The 3,423-nt window shown below is 43.7% G+C and overlaps 1 non-coding gene across 1 annotated transcript; it reads left to right on the top strand.

Moving 5' to 3' along the window:
- The first annotated feature begins 2,164 nt into the window (after positions 1-2,164).
- Positions 2,165-2,237, top strand: TRNAV-AAC (transfer RNA valine (anticodon AAC)). The gene has a single exon. It is a non-coding gene; the product is annotated as a tRNA-Val (tRNA).
- Positions 2,238-3,423: the final 1,186 nt, after the last annotated feature.

Raw genomic sequence — 3,423 nt, 5'->3', positions numbered from 1 at the left:
TCTGCCAAAAGAAAACCATGGAAGCCTACATGCATCTTTCTGCTGATCTCTTTCAAGAAATTGTGACGTACACAATGGAGACCAAAACTGCTATTTCAAGAAATTTACCCTTTCACCATATTAACTGTAGGTCTACGAACGCATACATTTTTGCACTTGAAATGTTGACTCGGCTTTAATCTTGAAACATATGGATGTCATTCTCTTTTTGCGCAGAGGCACTGATGCAACTGAAGAAAAACATGAAATTTCTGGAGGGAGGCCAAGCTGGATAGCGGCAGCATAAGAGGATACAGCGCTTCCATTGACATCAGATCTGGAAGCAGATCAGATATGAATGGAAGACCCATAGTGAGTCAGGTTTGCATGTAAACCTCCAGTGAGCCTGGATTAGCTCCAAAAGCTAATGCGGCATCAATGAAAGAACTGCTCTGTATCCACTTTCAGATACTTTTGCTGCAAAATCAGATTGGTTTTAGTTCATGGATTAAAATCCGGCCAAACTGTGGGGATATTTTTTTTTTTTTTTAATGAACCCATCAAAACTTCATTAAAGGATTGTTAAGATATTACACAAAAAATCAGAGCTCAGAAATCCATGGAGAGAGAGATTCCGGACTCTTCTTTCTGTAATACCGATTTCACCTTTCTACATTTGACAAACACTTATTTTCAACAGAGGGTTCTTGTTATTATCTTATTAACTTTTATTTCCTATTGGCAATTTCAGGTATTTTTATCCTTTGGTTGCTGATGGATTGATTAGTTCCTGAAATCCAGGAAGATTTTTGTTTGGGGATTAGAACAATTTAGAATGAACAAAAAAGTATTTCCTTTCTGAACAGCTTTCAACTATAAACAGGGAGGCTACCAACCATTTCCCTGCTTTTTAAAATATATTTGCTTTCATTGTTTTCTGAAATATGTATTTTATATCAGTGCTGTTCTCCTGCCCTCTCAATTCTTGCACCAAGGTTTTGAAAAAGAAGAAAGCAAGTGGAGAAGAAAAAAAAAAAAGGAGCCCAATTCCCATTAATGAAGCACCACCTTCTCTTTGTTTTGTGGAAAGCAACACACGGGTCATGTTCTGCAAACTCACAGCTAAGTACATAAATGTTCTCATATATATGTATATATAAGTATATAAATGTTCTCAAATAATCCTCAGTTCTACTGGAAAGTTAAGGCTCTTGCTTTATAAAACCTTGCAGTCTCAGAACTTCCTACTTCCTACAGATTTCTTTCTGCTGATGAGGAAGGAGAGAAATGAGAACCCGTTCTCGGTTTAGTGGAGAGGTTTAGGGGTGCTCCTTACCCACTCAGAAACAAGTCCCTGCCGTGCAGCCCCATCCTAGCTCACCACGCTGATGTCTCCCTGGCTCTCTTGAATGTCATTTTGTAGAGCACAGAGAACTCGGTATTTGCCTTGTTGTGTGTGCGGTACTGTGTGTCAGTTCCATAAAACCATGGCATTGCAAAAACCTATTGTATTTCATACAGGACCTGGAGGAAGGACATGGACCTGTTGGAACGGGTCCAGCGGAGGGCCACGAAGATGATCAGAGGGCTGGAGCACCTCCCCTATGAAGACAGCCTGAGAGAGCTGGGTTTGTTCAGCCTGGAGAAGAGAAGGCTCCGGGGAGACCTCATAGCAGCCTTCCAATATCTGAAGGGAGCCTACAGGAGAGCCGGAGAGGGACTCCTTGTCAGGAAGTGTAGTGACAGGACAAGGGGTAACGGTTTTAAATTGGAAGAGGGGAGATTTAGATTGGATATTAGGAGGAAATTCTTTCCTGTGAGGGTGGTGAGGCACTGGAACAGGTTGCCCGGGGAAGTTGTGGATGCCCCATCCCTGGAGGTGTTCAAGGCCAGGCTGGATGGGGCTTTGAGCAACCTGCTCTAGTGGAGGTGTCCCTGCCCATGGCAGGGGGGTTGGAACTCGATGATGTTTAAGGTCCCTTCCAACTCTAACCATTCTCTGATTCTATGATTAATGGCGTCAAGTCAAGTCCAGAATAAATTTTGCTACCTGTGCAAGAACCCAATAAAACTTAAATGTGTTTAATTTGAGGTACGTTTTCAGCCAATAGGTTAGACGTGAGCAGAAGGTATAAACTCACTTCCTTATGTCCGAGGTAAGCAGTAAGGGGGCGCGTTACACGGCGTTTCCGTAGTGTAGTGGTTATCACATTCGCCTAACACGCGAAAGGTCCCCGGTTCGAAACCGGGCGGAAACACCAAAGAACCAGACCTTTTGGGCTACAGAGATGATGAGGGGCCTGCAGCCTCTCCCTTACAGGGAGAGGCTGAGGGACTTGGGTCTTTTGAGTCTAGAGAAGAGAAGACTGAGGGGGGATCTGATCAATGCTTATAAATACTTAAAGGGAGGGTGTCAGGAGGACGGGGCTGGTCTTTTTTCAGTGGTGCCCAGGGACAGAACAAGGGGAAATGGGCACAAACTTGAATGTAAGAAGTTCCACCTAAACATGAGGAGGAACTTCTTTCCTGTGAGGGTGGCAGAGCCCTGGAAGAGGCTGCCCAGGGAGGTGGTGGACTCTCCTTCTCTGGAGACATTCCAAACCCACCTGGACAAGTTCCTGTGCAACCTGCTCTGGGTGGACCTGCTTTGGCAGGGGGTTGGACTGGATGATCTCCAGAGGTCCCTTCCAACCCCATGTGATTCTGTGAATTCTACACTGCCACTATAATTATAGAGAAACTCTCTCTACCAATAATTACAGTCATTTATGCAACTATATTAAAACTTTTAGGCTTTCAAATAATTATCAGATCAAGCATGACATTGTGCATACAATAACTTTGAGACTGCAAGAAGGTCAGAGAGACATAGGTCTTCCATCAAGACCAGAAAGGACCAGAATATGCTACTCTGCCCCCTCGTCTCAAGTTTCAGGTATACTGTAGGTCCTCCCTTCTGTACCTTTTTCTTGACCCCAGCTCTGGGGCTGACCAGATGTTTTGCTGTTTGATGTCTATGTTGTAGCAAGGTGGCAGCCTTCAAAGACATGAGCGGAGACGTAAGATTTCTTTAATAATTTGGGGGTTGTATTTTTGTACCATGCATAAGTATGTATTAACAAACAGAGATGAATTCTGTCCTCGGGAGTAGACATTCAGTACCACATTCATTCATTCCTTTGTTCATCTTACAGCTGTGAAAGAATACACTCCCACATATTAAAAACATGCTAAACATTAACCATGGTCCTAGTTTTAGAACCGCACATATATAATCTGCTTCCCAAATTCTGCCGAAACCTCTGGGAAAACACCCACTTCAAACAGACTCTCTTTTAAGGAAGCAGCAGGGCTCTCTGCTCTTCCCAGTCTGTGAATTTACTGGATTCTTGATTTTCATCCACCTCCTCTCTGCTCTCCTACCATTACACATGGACCCAGGGG

This window comes from Numenius arquata, chromosome 10 (genome assembly GCF_964106895.1).
Source record: "Numenius arquata chromosome 10, bNumArq3.hap1.1, whole genome shotgun sequence".
In the NCBI taxonomy this organism is placed as follows: domain Eukaryota; kingdom Metazoa; phylum Chordata; class Aves; order Charadriiformes; family Scolopacidae; genus Numenius; species Numenius arquata.
Note: the sequence above shows the minus strand (reverse complement) of the source record. Positions and strands in the feature narration are given on the sequence as shown.